Here is a 20,885-nt window from a genome sequence, read left to right as displayed (position 1 = left end):
GTTTTAAATATAGAAATAATTTATAGCTCATACATCTCAATTCTGTATCACCACGTAGGAATCATTTGTTTAAAATATTCCTTAACAACAGGCATGTACTAACATGGGCTCTAAAATCTGTGGCACCATACTTTAAAAGGCTGTTTGCATTTAGTCTGTTTCTTTAAAGGGCTTCCGTATTGTCTCGGACTCCCCTGGAAATGCAGTAAGGATTCGTATCACATCTCGGTTGCCATAGCAACAGCAGCCTTTCCCATAATGAGCTGCATCATCTGAACTGATGTCACAGCATCATGCAGCAGGTCACACAAGGCACCTCCTAGTATTGCATCTTACAGATGTGCCGTAAACATCAAAAGAGGATGATTTGAACAGGACATGGTAAGTTGCAAAATATTCTGCTGCTCTTAATTGCAGGGTTATTTTTTCCTGTTTTGTAAGGTTTTCCTAATGTAAGTGTGTGGGTTTTGCCTTGTAAAATCATTTTGAAGAAAGATGCTGCATGCCTAAGTATTATTTTCAGGCAGACAGGCTAAGACAAAGGCCTACAGAAAATGCATTCAGTCTGAATGTTTAGACTTGCCTTTGCATTTGTGATAATAGCCTGAATATTTGAAGGGAGTATATTTAAATTTCACAATCCAATTAAAGTGGCTACTGTCTGATTTGCTTAAATGGAAAGAATATCTGTTTTCAATTCTAATGCCATAAACATAGCTTGTTCTTTTCCCTGTCTCTTCGTTTAAGCATTCTTATTATGTTTAGCTCCTCTTTGAACCTATTTTTTTCTCAGTAGCATTAATATCACCTATTTACTTTCATTGGCCTTCCCTGGCATGATAGCACAGAAAATGCTGTGCAAACCGGTGCTGAACGAGCAACTGGAACAGTATTGATTTTAAACATGGTTCAGTACTGTCCTATTTCTACTGGTATTCTTAAAAAAACAAAACATAGATTTAATTGTCAAAAATAACCAAGTATTTTGAAAGGACAGTAGCTTTTAGCTCTTCTACTCTTTCACTTTCTTTGACTCTGTTTTTAAAATTATAGTATGAATTTAGTGAATTTTTAGAACTATCTTTTACTGGAAAGAAAACAAGCTTTTTTTTCTGCTGCAACTGCAGTAAAAGGTGTAGCCAAAGATTCAAGCGTTCTGAGGGGGTTTGCTATGAATAAAATAATAGCAATAATTAAAAAGGTTTCGACCTCTATCTTGGGAAGAAAATGCATATCTTTTACATTTAGAAAGCTGGTTAAAATAATGTCTACAGTATTTAGTAGTTCTTTACAATGTCCAGTATTTGTTTATCTTGTATTAAGCTTTTTCTTTTGGAGCCTAGGTTTATTTTGCTTAACTTCAAGTTAATCTTGCTGGATGGTATATAACAACATTATTGTTTGATTTTGCATGTTTGAAATATTGTCTTTCAGCTGCTTGCTATTAGAAGGAAAAGAAAAGACCAGACACATGTCATTTTAATTGATCAATATGTCCACTAGGAATTAGGGAGTGGTCTCTGGCTCTGTTTCTCCCTGTGTAGTTTAGATTTCAAAAGTGCAGCAAGAAAAAAGCAATCACTAGTTTTGTAGTGATATCAAAATTTATTGTGGGGTTTGGTCCCTTCTATTTGATAAAATAATAAATGTAGTGAGATCTGACTACTCCTCAATAGGGGTGTGTGTGATGGTCTTGTCTGGCACAAGCTGGAATAGAGCCCTTATATCTTAATTAGGCAGTCTGTACAGAATCATATCTGCTTTTTTCTGCATGGTCTGGGTATCTCTGTTGGGTTTTTTTTCCCCACTGCAAAACACAAAGCAAATGTCTGTAAATTCATTATTAGAGTTATGTTTTATTTGTGATACATTTTTACAGTATGAAAGTGTTGGTCTCCTGCACTTGCTGCTCCCATCAGGCAAACTCGGAAGGGATGAGTTAGCAGGAGGATGGGGGCAGGGCAGGACAGCTGATGTCTGCCTAGTGGCAGAATCGGGTGTGAGGGGAGCTGGTGAGCAATGCCCTTAACGTGCAACTTTAGGGATCATACAAGAACAGCCAATGAGACATGGATGTCAGATATTTCTGATTTAAATATTATGCTTTTAGTATCATCAACAATAATAAATGCATTTTCTTAGATTTTTAAAGTGACTTGATTACAAGTAGAATTTCTCAGATCAACGTAAAAACTTAGGGGAAACATACTGGGTGAAAAAGAACACCTTTTGATGGTATTAATGGAGGCATGACCTACTATGAAGCCCTCAGTGAAGAATTTTTTTCCCCCTAATAATAAGAATACTGTGATTTTTAAAAAGAATGTGATTTTTAAACACTTAACAAGTTCCTGTTACTATCTATTCCTCACACTTCTTACAGCATTGTTTGCCCTGGGAAACACCTGCTAATGATGGAGCTGTGATGGCACTACTTGATTCTTGTTAATCTTAGCTAATTCTGACTCCTGCTGAGTACTTTGATTATAGAATGCTTCCTGTTAATTTTTGTATGGGCCCAAGTGCTGCACTGAGATCTGTATGTGAGGATATGGAAAAGTATGGAGTGATGAAGGGAGTCTTACTATGAAGAGCAAGCCTGAGAGCATGACCAAATGTAGAAACACTAAAGATATCACACAATTTTGATTGTTGTTGGGGCAGATTCACAACTGGTACAAGTGAGACAGCATTTGACAGTGTGAAAATTGTGCTGCTTTCAGCTGTGTTTCACAGCTGGCCTTATACCATTACTGAAGGCAATATGTTTTGTAAATACATGTATTCTTCCCTGAGGTGGCTGCATTTGGGCAGTTACTCTGAAGGCCAGAGTTCTTCTGTGTCTGCAGCATCATACTGACATGGGGTTGGAGATGGATGTGTACCAGTGAACTGAAAGGATGTTACTGTGTAATCTTCACTTTGCTCTGAAGGGTTTTATTATATCATCAATTAACTGGTTCTTACATAGCTTAGCACTCAGTGCAGAGAGAAACAGAAGCTTGGTTCTTCCCAAGGCAGCTGTAGCAGCTGATGACAAAACCTGACCACAGCAATGGAAGTTGGTACAATTTTAACACTTTGTAGGGTGGTTTTTTTCACCATGCAACAATACAGAGCCTACCTAGAGGGGATCAGAGCATGCCCTCAATGGAAGGAAGTTTTCTTTCTTCTCTAAAGAAGAGTTGAGGGAACCCAATGCTCTGAGCTTTATCTTTTGTAGGTCACATTACAGTAGCACAGTGAGTGGATGTCCTGTGCCTCCCACCTCTGACAGATCTGGAATGAAGCTGTGTTGAGAAACTCATCCCTTGAAAGTCCAGTCAAAGGAGATCTCTAGCAGAAGTGCTCAGGTATTGATTAGAATTGATGGCATTTCCAAAATACTGGTGAAGTATTTCCTTCAAAATAATTGAGGAATTGGAAATAATTAGAAAAATTCCCATGCCATCTCCTAGTCTACTTGCACCCTTCTGTTAAAGTCACTGCTGTGTCATGAAAGAAATACTGACAAAATTCTGGGCTTGACTTCCCCGCCCCGGTCTCTGCCGAGTACTTATAGCTTCAGGGAGGGGCAGAATGTCTGAAGTTCTGGAGTTGCTTTAAAAAGAAAAAAAAAAAGTGTATTAAAAGATATCCTGTTTCTCTCTTGAAATATTATATTTTTATATTTTGTATTGTAAATATGGCCCATGTTCTATAATGAAATTTCTTTACATTTTGTAATGAGATGATATACTGGTGTTACTGGGATAAAATTAATAATACATGAATGAGAAGATGACATCAAGAAATCATCTTGCAACTAATATATGTCTGAATACTAACATTTCTGTGGACTGGACAGGGTAAAGGTGACTTTTGCTTCTCCTCTTCTATAAAAACAAACCCTCCTTTTCTGCAGCTAGAATCTACTTTAATGACAGTTGCAAATGTTGCCCCTATAATGAGTTACCCAGACTGGGCCAAGTCTTTCCTGCCACAGGAGGAAGGGATCAATGCAAAAGCTGAGCTGGATGGAGAGCCAAAAGGAGACCAGATTAGTGAGGGAACAGGACATAAGTGGTTGAAAGTGGCAATGCATGGACATCGTATCTGATATCACAGTCATGATCCAGTTTTCCTGCAAAGGCAGCTCCCATCTTGGGCTTCTCAGGCTCTCAGACTTTGGCAGAGGGCAAGGCAGGCCTCAGCTATGTTTCTAATCCTAACAAGCTGTTACTGTAGTAATTTTCTGTTTAGTCAGTGTTTAAAGGCTGCCTGTACTTTGCTTGCTGCACGGGCATGTATCCTGTTTGACCTGTGCTCCTGGACAAAGACCTGTGGAGTATTGTCCTCCTCATATCCAGTCTTATATTTTATATTGTTTGTAGGTTTAAAATTAAAAGTACCTTTCTCTAACTTCATATCCATTAAAAAACCTGCTAAAATTGTGTAATATAAATCCTTCAACTAGTGTGATAAATCCTTCAACTAGTGTGATATGTTCCTATTTATATGCATATGTAATGTCAGAGGGGTCACCACAGAAATCTCTTTGAGTATCAAAATGTGCTTTCCTGAAGCAAAATTTCTCTTATTTTTAACAAGCCTTCAGAAAAGCTTTGCTTCTGAGGAAAAGAGGGAATAAATTAAAAAACAATCCAGATAGCTCTTCCCTTCCTGTTTGGTGCATGAAAGACAGGTTTCAAATATCTGCACTCCTGAGTGCTATGAATCCCAGCAAGGCTGACTCAGCTGTTCATCCCTCCAAGGTCAAAAAAATTCAGCTCAATGTACTTTACAATGTCTGGCATTTTCAGAAAGGATGTTTCAAGCCAGGAATGCTCTGTGTGAACTCTGTTTTCATGGCATGTGTCAGATGCAGGCTTGCCCTGGCAGACTCGGCCAAAATGCTGCTGCCTCCTGCTTGTCCAGTGTTCAGTCCTGGTGGTGGGCAAGGAGGGATTTTCCCTCAGCTGTGTCAAGAATGTCTTCTAAGGTGCCTAAAAATGGAGATAGCTTGTAAATATATAGCATGTCCTGCAGCCTGAGGGATAATCTTTGTGTCCTGAGGAGAGTATCAGCCTCAAAGTTAAGGGTGGAGAATGAGCACTGTAAATTGCATCGACACTTCCCTGCCTTTGCCAGCCCAGTGGCTTCTGGAACTGCTAAGAGCACTGAGGGCCAGCAGCTGGCTCTGGAAGACTCACTGCTCTGTAGGTGAGGCAGTAGAGAGGCTCTGAGAAGGGGAAGATCCTTGGGGCAGCGGGCACAGAATTACTGACCCCCAGCACTTCTGCTGCCCCACATCCAGCTGCTTTCTCAGAGGCCCAAAGTATGCCAAGCATTTAGCTGGACTCTGCATTCTCTCTGTGGCAAAGAGGTCTTTCAAGTGCTGGTGATTTCAGTGAGGAAATAGCTCTATAAAATACTGTTCTCAGCCTCTGTGGTACCGTGTCTTATGGGAGCTGACACACTTAGAAAGATGGGCTTTGTTAGCACGAGGTTGTGCTAAAGAACTCCCAGCATTGGACTGAGGAAGCACCCAGCTGCAGTAATTAGTTCTGCTTTCAGTCTTTCTGTATATCTATTACTTTTGTATATGTTTTTTGTCTTTCAAGAGCTGCCCTGTAGTGATTCTCTTGTTAGTCCAATGTTGTCACAGTTTCAGAATTAGGGTGCAGACATGAAGTTGCTTCATGTGCTGTCAGATATTAATGCCAGTTTTTTGCTGGCTGGGGGTGTGGATAAAATGAAGAAGACTAGTATCTGAATCCAAGTTTGTTTGTTCTCTGTGTAATTTTTGCAGCATTTTTCCTCTGGTCTGAAAGCTTGTAGCTGAATCTACTTCAGTCTTAAAATGCATCCTGTGTATCCTCCATAAGTCCTCCTTGCAGGTTATCTTAGACTTGTATTTGTTTTCATCTCCTCTCAATTCCATCATTTATTGACTTCTTTTGTCTTACTTTCTCCTTCCAGCTTGCTGTTTCTGAATTGTATAACTGTAATTGCTCTCTTCTACAAAGTTGTCATTCTTTTCTTATTTAAACACTTTGGAAAAATGTTGCCTTTCTTCTGGACAGTTTCTGTGGGACTCCAGGGTTATTACTATGTTTTAAATCAATAAAATTCAGATCTCTCTACTGGAGCTTGGATAGTACTCTTACAGTGCTAGGGGTTGTAATGATTTGCCTGAGAAACAGGCAAATCTTTTCTGACTTGTTTGCCTTGATTTTCAGCTTAACTTGAGGTAAATAAATTTTTTTTCTTGCTTTTCTTAAATATTTCCTTATAAGAGTTAAGTAATGTGCACAAGTTTCTTGGAAAACCTCTGGCAGACCTGGGAGAAAAAGCTGTTTTTCCTGTTGCTTGTATAGAACTTAAAAAAAATTTCTCTTTTATCTGCCTGTCTTTGTATTTTCCTGTTGGTTCTTCTGACTTTTTTCTTAGTTGGTTGTTTTTTAATGGTCATGCTTTTATTGGATAAAGCTGAGCATTTAGTGGAGATCCATCATGAACTTTCAAGGGATTTGAGGCAAAAAATGTTTGCTACCTGCTATAAACTAGGCTGCAAATTAACACAAGAAGCATGGAACATTCTAGTTTTCAAAAGAGGAGTATCTGCTTATCATAGTGTTTTAGAGAAACTGAGTGTATTGATTGAAATGAAACAAAAAGCTGCACCTTTATGCAACATAATAATATACAACAAAAAGGAAAAAGTTCTGTGCACTCCTTGGTTAAAAAAAACACAGCACAACAAAATCCCACATTTATTTTGAAAGTTTTAAACTAGCATTTCCTTTATTGGCTGGGCAAGTGCTCCTCCTTTTTTTAACAGATTGCTGTGATGGAATATTCTCTGCCAAGACATTTGATACAACAAAACATGTCTGCATAACAGGAAAAAAAGAAAACAATGTACCTACCAACTGAAATATTATGCTCATTAGGTAGAAAATTGGGAAGTAAGGACAGATGCCTTTTTTGCATTACATAGTACAACATTAGATGTTGGTAACTGAGTTCACCAAGAAATGCTGTTGAACAGTCAATTGCATTACATTTTTATATCTATATATATGGTTTTGAAAGGTCTTTATTTGAGAGGCAGATAGAACATGTACAATGAACATAAACCAAAAAGAAAAGAGCCTGATATTATCAAGTTTGAGGGCTGTATAAAATTGTTGTTCAGCTGATATTGCAAAATGAGCCTTAAAGAAACTTAAACAAAATACTAGTTAATGTTGAAAAAATCTAATGAAAAACTTTTCTTGATGCTTAGTTTTTGTCCTGAAAAGCTGTACTTCAGAGCTGAGTGCTATTGATGGAATAACTATAGTCTATTGAGAATGTTTTCAAATAAGGACATCTTTCAAAGCTGTTGCATGAGGCTACTCCACGCTACTTACAGTTTTCAAGTGTGTTAGATCATGTTTATCTTTTCCTGCTGAAGAGGCTGATTCCCTGGCCAAGGCTGCACTAGCTAGTATGTGTCCTTCCTGTACTTTAAGCTTCACTGCTAGTCTCCTAAAACATGTCATTTTTTTAGAATAATAAATCAGATTTATATCGCTAAAAACCCATCCCCTTCAAGCTCATAGCTTCAGCTAGAACAGGCTGCTATCTGTCACATTTCAGCATGTCTACTCTGTTGCTAAGGCAATGACACAGCAGATATGCAAGTTGCCATTTTAAGGGTCAGCTATTAAAATCTGCAGAGTCTATTCTATAGATCCTTAATATGCCATCTAGTCTTATTCCTTCTCAAAATTTCATCCTAGTATCTTACTCGGTCATTAACAGCAGCAAGAAGTTTTTTCATGTTAATATGCACAGATAACCTTTGAAAATAATTAGGGGATTTTGGGTTTTATTGTATCTGTGGAAGGTGGAATCTAAATATACTCTGTGCATGATGTAAAAACAGTGTATCAGCAATAATGGTGCTAACTCTTTCAGAAGAAAAGAATTTTAACCCCTGAAGTGCTTTGCACCTGTATGCAATGCAGTAGCTTTTTGAAGTAAACTTTTAAATAAATGTAGAGGCTTGATTTTTGTATTTCTGTGAATTACACTGAAAACTTCTAAATTATTCTTTCTGCTTTGCTTTGTTAGGTCACTTTGAATTGGATTGGAAGTTCAGTTTTATTTGCTGGTACCACCTACTTGATCCCTTTTCTTTGCTGTAATTTATAAAGTCACTTTCATCAAGAGAGATTAATCTCCCTCAGATGTCTCTTGTCCCTGTTCTTGTTAGGCAATACAGAGAATTGTTTGCCAGCACCTTGAGGGCTTGAATGGTGAGTTCTACAAAACACTGGTACTTAAATAGTTTGAGAAAAGAGCTTAGGTATTCCACCTCCTGTGCTTGTCATGAAAATGTACTGAAACTAGTACAAGAAACTCCTGGGTTTAAATGTTAGTGTAATAGGATAGAGAATAAAAGCTGGTCAGAGAAGTGATAAGCTACAGGAAAGGTAGTGAGTGGCCTGTGATACTTGAACCAAGGAGACTGGAAACTGCTTCTGGCTCTGACACTGAATGTGCCCCTTTCATATTGCCTCTGTACCTGTGCCCCTTGCTCATCCCTGTGGAATGGACATAATGTCATTGATTCCCTTTGCAAACCACTGTGTGTTTGTGCCAGGTGACACCACTGCCAGTTTAACTTTACACACAGAGACACACATACAGGCAAGGGGCACACACCAGAGAGAATGGTGCAAGGGAACAGGCCTGAATGGAAGAGATGTGGGTGCTGGAAAATGCCATGTTAACCCTAAAGCAAGGAAAGTAGCTTTGGGGATTTTTGGTCTTAGGTAAAAGATTGCACAGCAGAACATTTACAAAACATATCGAAAGCTCAGTGGTTTTGGCAGCACAAATTTACATTTTTAAGTAGTGTATGCTCAGCTGTGTTGAGTCTGCTGAATTGAAAATGTCAGCTGAATTCTACAATGAAGTTTAAAATGACCAGGCAAATATCTGTACTGGCTGAGTCAAAGTGATTTCCATACAGATAGAGAGGCAGCACCTCTGTGAAGCTGGATGCAACATGTGCATGCCATTCTACTTAAAAAGAAATTGCTGGTTTTTGTGAAAGGGGGACCTGCCTGCTTTTGCGTGATCTCCAAGTGTTCCTTTCCAAAATTAGCGATTGATAAGATTTGTTCTACAAGATGCTGTCTTTTCAGTTATTGCAGACACATCAAAACACCAGTTGTTGATCTTCATGAAACTTTATTGCCTAGGTTTTGTTCAGAGAGCACACAACCCAAACCAGCTATTGACAGATGGATATGCATTAAAATGAGATATAAGATACATGATGGGACCAACATCTGCTCTGAATTAGGCAGTCCCCTGGGTTGTGGAGATATTGCTCTTTCCAGTCTAATAAATATTTCTTTTTTAAACCAGAATAGCTGTGTCAAGTTAGCTAAGGGTGAATATTTTCAATTAATGTGCCAACAGCTCAGGGAAGAGGAACATAGCAAGAAAGGCACTTTATGACTGATAAAGAGTAAAAGTAGACCTCAAAATAATCTCCATTATTTTCTGGCTCGCAATATAATTTAAAATCCACTTCAGTTTTGTCTTAGTCCTGTATACTGACATGTAACTCTGATTCCTATATTGATATTTTGAATTTTTTAAAATTAAATCTAGGGATGCATTTAGTATGTAAATTAAACAAGCTAGTCTGCTAAACCCAGCCCCTAAAACTACTGCTAGACATGTGAACTCCAACAGCATGTTTTATTGAACTTTTTATTGAATAGTTTAGAAATTGAATTGTGCATTTCCCTGTGTTTTTACTGACTGTTAATTGTTGATGGATCCTTTTAATCTACGTGGTTTTAACTAGCCTTTAATAAATTCAGACTATGGACATCCATTACTTAGGCAAAAGTATGAAGATAAAATAACATTTTTTTATATTTGTCAGGTGCTTTCATTGGTATGGGAGAACCACAGGGAAGGCAGAGGTTATAGAGAACCTCAACAAACCTTCAGCCTGTGAAATGATATTTCCCCCAGCTAGATCCAGCCTGAAAATTATACAGTCTGAAAGTGAAATTTGATACCACTTGGAGCTAGGAAAAATGCCAGCTTGGCAAGGCTCATAGGTTTTTTTTTTAGCAATATTTTCCTAGACTGGAGGCGGCCTCAGGGATTATAATTAGCCTGTCTTGGACTGATTAGTGTTGGGTACTTGAAGATCCTTGATCAGCAGAATAACACGTCCTGACAGCCCAGTGGAAGATAGTCCAGCATTTGACTTCTCCCTGCAGGCAGCTGAGCAAAGAATCTTTGGGTAGAATAAATTCCTTTATGAGAAAAATGGTGGATGTAGTGAATACTCAGATGTGGTTATCTCCTGGGCCAGGATGCACAGTGATGTGTTCCAGCCTTTCAAATAATTTTACTGAAAGTGAGGAGAAGAAAATCTGTGCCATAAGACTCTATTTAAGTCCTCCTTTTCTGATTGATAGCTCATAACTGCCAGCTGGGCCACAAGCAGAAGGTAGCTTTCTTTCTTCTTCTAAGATCTTCTAAGACATCACAGAACCAAAGTGAGATTCAAATGGGATGAAAAAGGTAATGTGATAAACCCCAAAGTTCTGTGCAGTGACCTGTTAGAAACCTGATAAAGATGTAAATATAGGGCAGATCACCAGCCATTTGATAAAAAAAAGTTATGGATCAATTAGCAACTCCATTATCTTGAGAGTCTGAAAAGTCTGATAATGTTATCAGTCAGAGTATTAGACTTTTTGGGTGGTAATGCAATACCAATTATATCCTTTTTCAATGTGAGGAAAAACATTGTTCTTTAAAGAGATTATAGGAGTAAATGTACAAGGTAGGAAAGGAGACTGATATCTATCATTGCCTTGACACAGATGGGTGTTCACCAGGGATGTTGACTCCAAGTAACAAATCTAGCACACAGCATGGAAAACTTGATTAACACTCCCCCCACCCCCACTAAAATCCAAGCTTCTGAGTGTTCTTTTTAATTTTAAAAGAAGAGTGAGGGAGCTAACAAGGCATAATGGTACTTTAATGGCTCCCAGTGAGATAATTCCTGCAGCAGTGATGAGGAGGAAGGCTGTCAGAGTTCCCTTGGGAGCTGTGCAGAGCATGGGAGGAGCAGGGTCTGCAGCACAGCAGCAGTGAGTGGGATTCCTTACCACTGATGATATTGCATGCTGATAAATTATATTTTGGAGCTGCTCCAAAATATCAGCATTAGGTTATTCTTGAAGCTACCTTAGCACTTACTCCTCTCACAGTTATTTCTCTGCTGCACCTATTACAGGCATGCCAATGAATCTTGCCTCAGGTGCTGCTCAGTTCTTGGTACAGAGCTAACTCAACTCCTGCTGACTTCTCATGTTTCACTTCTAATGGAAATATAAATCTGTAGATCTTATTCAAGGCTTACCAGGGTCATTAAAAAGCTTCAGGCCCAATATCTTCCCCTGTTGTGTGGGGGTTTTTTGTTTTCTTTTTTCCCCTGATTCTGTGATTTCCCCAAGGAAAGTGTCATGAAGTTGAAAAAAGCCAAGCTGAATTCTTGGAAGAAGTAAAAACATTAGAAATGTATGTGCCTCATTTGAGATTGAAAGGTTTGATAAAGGGTTGTGGGACTGTAAAGATTTGGAAATAATCTTGCTCCTCAATTTCCTGCCAAAAAATGAATATGTTATTAGTTTTGCCTATGAAGTTCCGGTTGCTATTAGAGTACTGTGAAGCACAAAAGTGATTTTTGTGTACTGGAAAGCTGATTAGGATCTGAGTACCAGTAATGCTATGCAGGTAGGTTTTAACTAATTTTTCAAGAAGGTGACATGAGTATTTTGCCTTCTTGAGAGATGATAAAACATTCTTCTCAAATTTTACCCTGGCTTCAATTTCTAAAATATGGCTTTAAAAGGGTAAAGTAGCCAAAATCTTCAGGAATGCATCAAAAGTGTTAAAGAAGTGAATTTATTTTCTATAAGGCCAAGTAAGGTATCCTTGGCTTTAAAGTAAGATTGAAAAAATTACTAATTTTTATGTGGAGTGGGCTATAATGGTTGATAATGTCTTAGCATTTTATTGGTTTTTGTTTTATTCTTATTTGAAATGTAAAAAAAAAAAATCCTAGTACTGAATCTGAAAATAGAAGGTTCTTGATGTATAAGAAACAAAGTTTTGCACAGTGAATTCTTGGGACTAAAGCATGGTGCTGAACTTAAAATGTGAATTTATGGGAACTATTTCTGATAGCCCGAGGGGATTAAGTCCTATTTAATGACAAAGCAGGGATAACAGTGATGGAGTACACAGGCAGTAAGAACATTAGGAGCCAAAATCACAACTCCATCTGCTGATGTAATTCCACCTGATTTTGGAGAGGTCAGCAGTAGTTATGGTAAATACCAAGGGTTTTTTTGTAGCTCCTAGAAACAAATAAACCAAACACAGCAATATGATCCATTTTGGTATTAGTGTTATACTTCTATGCTTGTTGTTATCTACACTTTCAGACTTGTATGTGAAGTCATGCAGAGATGCACAAAAAAGTCCCAGGTATCTCCTCCCCACCCCAAATGCACTGAGAGTCTGTGAGCGGGCCTGCAAAGTCACCTCCCAGGAACATGGCAGGGATGTGAGAAGGCATTGAAGATTTGTGCTGTGACCTCCTACAAGCTTTTTGTTTTTTGGAAAGTGATCTTTGCTGCTAGAAATATATGGGGAGTGCTAAACAAGAGACTCAATATGTTTTTAGGATGCTTAGGCAGTCAGGGAAGGGACTTGTGAGGAAGAAAATAATTGTGCCCAGGGTGTGTTTGTGGAATCAGGGCTTCCAGCTCCATGGGAAGGTGGGAATAGTCTGGCTGCTGAGAGTCAGAGCCTGCATAAGCCTCAGAGAAGGGGCACAGAGCAGGAAACAAGGCTTTGGACAGAGCTACCCCAGGTAGAAGAGGAGGAAATATTGGGTTTCTGGCTACAAGAAACCAAGGGAGAATAAGGTAACAGCTGAAATAAACAGGCCAGAGCTGCTGCTTGACAACCCCATGGGCCTCGGCTCCTATTCAGCTCCTGTCAAAGTAACGTGAACATTGCAAACTCCTCTGTGGCCATTTAATGGGTATGATGCACTATTTCTAATCATATTTGTAATAAGGTTAAAGAGTTAAAAAGTACAATATGCAAAAAATATATCTACTGGCTTTATTCTGTATGGTTACAGCATGCAGAAAATGAATCAGCAGCAATTTAAGACCACAGTAATAATAAATTTAACTTCAGCTAAGCAAGCTCATTTTTTAAATCCTTGGAGACTCTGCAAGACATTTTAATGGGTCCTTTGTGATGTGGATATGTCCTCAAAACTGGACTAAATGGTTCCTTTTGCATAACTTAGGAAGGAGCTTTCATGCGGTAATGATTTTAGGTCACTGCTAAGCTAGACCAGATGTGGATGAATGGCTTAACAGTGAAATGCTGTATATCCCATTACAAAGCTTTTTAGGTCTATATCCTTACCCTCTTGGTAATAAGCTTGCAGTTAATGAGTAAGTTCTTAATACACAGTTATATGTCAAAAGAGGCAATCATGGTTCCACCATGGTTTTTGATGATGTTGAGGAAGCCAGTCATTGACAAACTAAATTGACAGGGTGTTCTATAATTAGGAAAAATTTTGTGTATAAATGCTGCCCAGAAAGATATTGTCTCCCTCTGTGTTTTAGAGGTTAGAAGAGAAACACATTGAAACCATAAACTAAACTTATTTTCTGGGTGAAAAGAAGGAAATAGTGTAATGTAATGAGCTGCTAAGTAAGGAATGAACTTTCTGAAATATCAGCTGCATTTTTTTAAATATGAGCAGTTTTTGTCTAAAAATAAGACCTTATTGATTTTTAGAGATTAAAAAATTCACCTTTCTCTTGTCTGAAATATCAGGAATAACAAAAGATAATTTATCAACCTTTCCACTTGTTGATATTTAATAATGTAGAATAAAACAGTTCAGTTGTCAAGAAGCTGCAATGATCATCTTGCCCAATTGTCTGACTGCTTCAGGGCCAGCCAGCATGTTGTCCAAATGCCTCTTAAACATTGACAGGCTTGTGGCATCAAAGACCATCAGCTAAGAAGGCTGTTCCAGTGTTTGACCATCCTCTCAGTAAATAAATGCTTCTTAATGCCAGGTCTGGACCCTGGCCATCTTTGAACCATCAAAGAGCCATTCATTTGAACCACCTGTCCTGTCACTGAATGCCAGGGAGAAGAGCTCAACACCTCCCACCCCACCTTCCCTCTTTGGAAGCTGTAGAGATCAATGAGATGTTGTCTCTAAGCCTCTTTTTCTCTAAACTAGACAAGCCCAAAGTCCTCAGCTGCTCCTCATAAGAAATTCCTTCTAGCCCTTTCCCAGCTTTAGTGCCCCCCTCTGGATGCATTCAAGGACCTTCACTTGCTAGCTGTGGGACACAGACCTGCCCGCAGCACTCGAGGTGAGGCCTCAGCTCTGAGTGCAGAGGGGAAATGTCCCCTTTTGGCTGCCTGGAGATGGGTTGGATGCACCCTGGGATGGGTTTCCCCCTGGGCTGCCTGAGCACGCACTGCTGGCTCACCCTGAGCCATTGCCAACCAGCACCACCACCCCTTTCTGCAGGGCTCATCTCCAGCCACTCCTCCCCACATTTATACCTGTGCCCAGTGTTATCCAGATTTATATTATAACATAATAATCAAAAATATTAAATTTATTAGGCTTACAAGCTCAGAGTGTTGAAATCTTGGTTGTGTTTGGTGCTAGTTCTATATTTGTAATTCACTCTTAGTAGCCCTTTTATTTGTTCAGACAGACATTTTGGGGTCAGGAATGTTACATGAACCCTTTGAAAATGAAGGATCATCCACTAAACATTATGGAGGTGTTCAGCCAATTAACTAATGAAGCCTTAGTGCATCTGTTTACCTCACCATTAATTTTGTCTGAGTGTCAATGCTTTATCATAGATGAATAAAACATAATTCAAGTAAATAGAGAAGAATTTAATTAAAATCCATGTTCCTTTAGAACATCTGTCACAAACAATAGATCTGTCCTGTATATACTTTAGCATCAGTCCACATTAAAAAATCTTATGTGCTGTGATTTTAAAAAGAACTCTGTTTGTAAACAAAGTATTTTTATGGACTTCACATTTAATAGTTCAGATACTTCAAAGAATAGGCTGCTTGCCTCTGCAAAAGAACAGACAATACCAGTAGATGTGCTACTTTCTGAAAATAATAACTGTATCCCTCTAGCATGTAGCTCAATTTAATTACTGCTGACTTTTACTTTTTTTTCCCTCATGACTATTAGATTACAATACTGAATTATGGTCTCCTTAATAAATCCAAACATAGTAAAACACTATCTTTAAAATAACACTGAAGGACTTAAAATTCTGCTATAAGTTCTATTTTCCTCTGTGTGAAACTAAATGAGAGCCACAATTTCATATTCTTTTACAGCTGGAACACATAGGTTAGGCATTCATTTTTTAACCAATTTGCTAGACAAACTTAATAGGCAAATAATTTTCCTTTCTCTGGGAAATAGTGCATTTTCTTCAGGAGTTTGAAGATTCCTCAGGATTTTAAAAGCATTCAGAAGGACTTGGTACCATAGTTGGCAAGCAGAACTATCTATTCATAGACCAGAGTGAGACCCAGGAAATTTTTTCAATACAGTGATATGGGCCAGAATTTAAAATTCTTTATGGCTTCCCAGGTAAAAAAAAAAAAAAAAAAAAATCCTGGAACAAGACTGAAAAAGCCACTTTGGTTCCCATCATTTAGATTTTTATTTAGAGTAATTTATGGTAGAGCTTTTCCTTTTTTCAAAATTTAAAAAATCTTTTAGAAACGTTCTAAAATGTGAACTACTTTATTCTGAGAAATGTTGGTGCAAAGCTAATATAACCCTGATTGCTTAAGTCTTGTTTCTCAGTAAGCTGATTTTAGTTAAAAATTTACAAATAAATTTTAAACAATAAGGAAAGAGAATTTGCAATTAAAGGCACAGTTTCTGATATTGATGAGAGAAATCTCTTATCAGTGCTGTTAATGACTAAAAATTATGACAAGTTTGAAATGAATGGATTAAGGGATATTAACATAAAAAAACAGTAAAAGGTGTAACACTGGCCATGTGTTTAAAACCTCTTGCAAGTTTCTAATATTTCAGAAAAAAATCTCCTTAATCACATTAATTCAGAATTGTATGTAGTTCTAGAATTATGAAGTTTTCAGAATAAAAATTTTTGGATATAAAAATGACATTTTAATAGTAAGCCTAAAGTTCATATTAAATATGACAGCCATTACAGTCTCTTTCATTGACAGTTTCATAAAGAAAAATGTATTCTATGTAACAACACAGTTAAAATCTAAGTGAGAAATTGAATTGCAGCTAAAAATAGGTAGGTTTGAAGGCGGCAGCTTTAATGTGTAGGAAAATATATTGGTCTTTTGGAGTTATTTGGTCTTCTCAAGCTCTTCAGGCTTTTCAGAAGGCAAAAGAAACATTCCTGTGGCTAATATGTGGCTTAGCCTAAGTGCTTGCCTGGGCCTCAAAACAATTTGTGATGTGAATTTTTGGGACGTTTTGTCCTACTTTGCTCTGCAGTTTGAAATTGTGAAGCACTCTGGGAATACATTCTTGTGGTTTTTCTGACATGACCCAAATGAAAAATTAAATACTAGAAAACACTGTAACAGTTTGGTGTCTGCTATCTACTGCCTGTAACACCACAACTTTCTTAAATCAGTGAAGCTAATTACCTTAGGAAACACTGTGCTGGATACCAAGCCTAAGAACATGTTTCTGAATTTGTGAGCTCTCGAAGCTTTGATCAGACACCGAGCTTCCATTCTCCTAAAATCAAAGTAGCAGACATAATTTTTGAATGCTTGGAAGTTAAGTTAGAGCTAAAAACTTTATTTTCATTTTCGCAACTCTTACCTTTCATTGCTCTTTTTAAAATTCCTTAAATTAAGAAGTGATGGATACTGTTGAATGAACGAAGACAGGAACAATGTAAACTAGAATGTTGTCTAGAATGAAAAGCAGTGGGTAATTGAGTTAGCAGTCTAAATCTGTGAGTCATCTAGCACTTGATGACTTATGTTACTGTTAGGGGGACTAATACAAATTTAGGTACATTGTTTTTTATGAAAGTTTTATGAAGGGTGAAGTTCTTTAGAGAATTTGGAGAAAAGGATCAGCAGGAAGGGACTTGTAGTAATTTGTTCCTAAACTGTACAAATGCAGCGTTGGATTCCTTCAAAGCTGGTATGATGGCAAGCCTGAAAAGGCCTATACCCAACCTTTGGCTGGTTGTTGCTTGATAGATCTATACTGAAATAAAAATCTGCTCTGTATTTCAGCATATTTTTAAAAGATGGAAGTGAGTGACTATAAGCATATGCGGAATAATGCTTCACAGCTCCAAAAAACTGTAGTGCAGATATTAAATCTCTTTTATCCTGGGATGAGAGTCCTGGCACAAGTCTGCTGCTGGCAGTTCCATAATGAAGTGCACTGAGAAATAGAGATATTGTTTGACGACAATTTATTAATAAAATCAACTTGCTTGCTTTGTAGCATATAGCACATTGATGCAGAGAACTCCAGCCACTGAAACAGAAAGGCTGCATTAGTGGATTGCTCCACTAAAATAAAGATAATCAATAAATACATTTATATAAAACATAAACAAATAAATACAATAAATATATTTATCAACTTGAATTATTATTAGTGAAATATGGCTACTTTTGGAGTTATCAAATTTACAAGTTTGAGAAGCCCCTCACTGCATCCTGCTGCATGGTAGGGATGACCAACAGTGTCCACCTCAGAATTATCTTTGTGCAGTGTCTACAAGCAACTAAAATAATGATGAAAGGGATCTTGAAGACTGACTAATAACTTCAACTGAATATTTGCTATGGAAGAATTTGCATTATCATAGCATTACTCATAAATATATATGAAGCCCTAATGCACTCATACAAATGTATAGCTGTACTTATTAATGAGTTCTGGTATACTAAAAAGCTTTCCTTTATTTCAAAATCTTTGCTTGATCAATCTGTTCACCTTAATTTCAGGAGGTCTCCTTCCATCTTGTCATAGATGGGTGCTGATGCTGCATTTCCCTACCTCTAGTTTGGTCACTAGCAGATGGCAAATGGGTCAAACCCTCTCAGAAGCCATATGTTTGCTCCCAGTGGGGAGCTGAAGGAAGAAAGGATTGATTTAATCCTTATTACTGCAAGAGCAGCCGTGTGTAAGGTGGATTTCTCTTAGGACTTTAAAATATTAATTCTAATTAAGGCAGGAAGTGAGTTGGAAGCAGAATACAATACAGTAACTCTGTACATGCATTTCTATGTCATTGTGATGGGTACTTTCTGCTGGGGCCTGTTTGCTGTCCAGCAGCTGCTTCAGCATTTCCCTGGCTTGCAGTTTGCTCAGCTGTTACCAGCACTGCCTTTCCCCCCTCTCCTTAGGGAAATAATGGGCAGTGCAGCCTCCTGCAGCACCTGCTCAGCTGCAGACAGGCCCTGGCTGCTGTGCTGGTCCAGAAGCTGGTTTGACTTGTTGGTAGCTCTCTCTGTAGCTCCTGCAGCAGCTTGCCTCCAACCACTTCTCTTTTCTTCAGGGTTTCTTGTTCCTTTTGCTGACACACACACACACTCCTGTGGACATACCTTGTTTTAACTGGAGCAGAGTTTTGTGAAAGCAGTGTAACAATACTTTTTTATTCTGTCTGAAGGTGGAAAAGAAATTTTTCCTCTTGATGTTACTGAGTCCCAGAATAGAGGAAATGCTAGCTTTTTATTTACTTGAAGTATAGGCTTAGATTCTCTGCTCAGAAACTGCTCCAACTAGTTTAACCACAGGACAGGACAAGGAGTGATAAACAGAAATTAGGAATAATTAATCCAGATGCAGGGCAGTGTCCTGACAGTAGCTATAAGGGATCCTACCAATAAATGAGACAGAAATTGCACTATAATGTGGGCAGAGTGTCATATTCTTCGAGATCCAGGCTAAAAGAGGCTTTTTGGGCATTTCATTTGGAATGTTCTGCATTTTAAGTTCTAAGAAGTCTTGTGAGTATCAAAATCATTGTACTATTGAAATTAATCAGAGAAGTGCTTTGCCTACCAACTGTTATGCACCTAATTAACATTACAATGTAGTGTTGTAAAATAAGTGCAGGTGAATCTTTCTGTCATGTCCTGTCAACATTTGGTGGGTTTTCAGACCTGCAATACCAGAAGATTTGAATTTTTTTTAATTTAAATAGTGGCATAGAGGATAGAGGCCTTAATACATTAATTTTTTCTTAAAATTACTCAGTACTGGTCTTGATGTCAGCAAGTGCTCATAGTGAAATCATATCTAGACAAGTGTGCCTTTATTTGTACATTCTGCTCAGCTTGTATTAATTGCTGCACTTGGTTCTTCCAAAAAGAATAATCTGCTGTTTCTACACTTACTTTTGTCCCTGTCTCTCTTGAATATCTTGGATGTAAGAGTGGAAAACCATAGTTCTTCAAGGTTTAATGTCAACAGCAAAATGAGATTATTACAGAGGCAAGATTTGCTTTGTTATTTGTTATCCTACCTGTTTTTTCCCTTGCTATAGTAATTGATTTTTCTCTCTGTCACTGTTTACTTAAAAAACTCTGAGCCAAAGATCTGTCAGCAGAGTGGATGTGGACACCAACCCCACATTTTGCCTTCACTTGTTCTTGGAGCTCCTATTTTTCCACTACCTCTACTTTCTCTTCTAAATGTCGCCAGTGAGAAAGGGAAAGGGTCAAACTCCTCTTAATGAGTTCCTTTGAATTTATAAGCCATAGCTTTTCCATGTGCATTTAACACATTTTTTTTTTAATGTGCTCAAAGAGGCATCCTCTGAAAACTATCTGCTGTTGCTTGAAATTTTTGGGTGGAACTGCTGCATCTGAATGCTGCTCCAAAGTCAAGAGCCCTACTGTTAGTCACTTTGTGAAGTTGTCCAGAATCTTCATGTATTTTTTTTCTTTCTGCTGGTGGGCAGCATGTCAGAAGGAAGACTTGCCAGGTCAATCCTCTCAGCTGAAATGCCTTGTATGTAGAAATATGGGTAGACCAGGATGTAAAAATCAAGCCAAGGCATTTCTAATAGAGAAGCAGAGAAAGAGGAAACAGGAGAATGTATCTAAGCTGGAGCGAAGCCTCAGTGAATGCACTGGAGGACTGTCAACTCCTGAATCCTTAACCTGTACCGAAGTAGACTGAGGTCAAATCTCTCTCACTCAAACTTACCTAGGGCTTGGATCTGGGTGTTTTTATTGGCTAGCAGATCACTTAGAGAGAAGATTTGTGAAAACCATAATTAACTTGGAGTGAAAACTTATTTTAGGGGCACCAGACATGTTCTTTATTTCAGTCTTTATTTATTTCACTCTTACTGTTTGCCTTGCTCTCATAGGAACATTGATGTAGACCAGCCACCAGCACTTCAATCAGAGATACTTGTTTACAACTTGCACTAGTCTAGAAACCAAAGTGGTGAAAATGCTGACTGCATATCTATGGTTCTAATGCTGTTTGATAGCTACATGTACCATGGTGACAATCTAGGACGCTTTTTCTGTGCTTAAAATATGCTGTAATTTCATAATGTTCAAACTGCAGGCTGGATACCACCCAGAGCAATGACCTCTGACTCATCCAAAGAGCCAAGTGCTGAGAAACCACTGAAGGTGACTGTGTGCAGGATTAGATTTGAGCTAGAGATGTGAGACAGAATTGAGAAGCAAAGATATGTGAATATTGT

The 20,885-nt window shown here is 38.1% G+C and overlaps 1 protein-coding gene across 1 annotated transcript in view; it reads left to right on the top strand.

The window, feature by feature from the left end:
* Positions 1-261: 261 nt before the first annotated feature.
* AKAP6 (A-kinase anchoring protein 6) overlaps positions 262-20,885 on the top strand; it is a 257,113-nt gene continuing 236,489 nt past the window's right edge. The window contains exon 1 of the mRNA XM_063160392.1: positions 262-381. The gene's annotated coding sequence lies outside the window, so the exon portion shown is untranslated. The remainder of the gene's footprint in view (positions 382-20,885) is intronic.

The sequence above is a fragment of the Melospiza melodia genome, chromosome 6, assembly GCF_035770615.1.
Source record: "Melospiza melodia melodia isolate bMelMel2 chromosome 6, bMelMel2.pri, whole genome shotgun sequence".
Lineage (NCBI taxonomy): Eukaryota > Metazoa > Chordata > Aves > Passeriformes > Passerellidae > Melospiza > Melospiza melodia.
This window is presented reverse-complemented; position numbering and strand designations above follow the sequence as displayed.